Genomic DNA, 203 nt, shown 5'->3' on the forward strand with positions numbered 1-203 from the left:
AGCAAACAAGCAATACGCCCCATGCTTGATTGCGTCATCGTTGGCATGTTGGTGGTCGAGGCTCCTGCTTGCGGCTTCCAGACCAGGTGACTCAGCGAGGCTTTCGGAGGAGGAGCAGGAATCAGGATCTAACGCCACATTTCACGGGAAGAGCATCGGGCGGGAGAGGATTCCCTTGGTCTGGAAATCCCACTCGGTTTGGG

This window comes from Penaeus monodon, chromosome 24 (genome assembly GCF_015228065.2).
Source record: "Penaeus monodon isolate SGIC_2016 chromosome 24, NSTDA_Pmon_1, whole genome shotgun sequence".
Lineage (NCBI taxonomy): Eukaryota > Metazoa > Arthropoda > Malacostraca > Decapoda > Penaeidae > Penaeus > Penaeus monodon.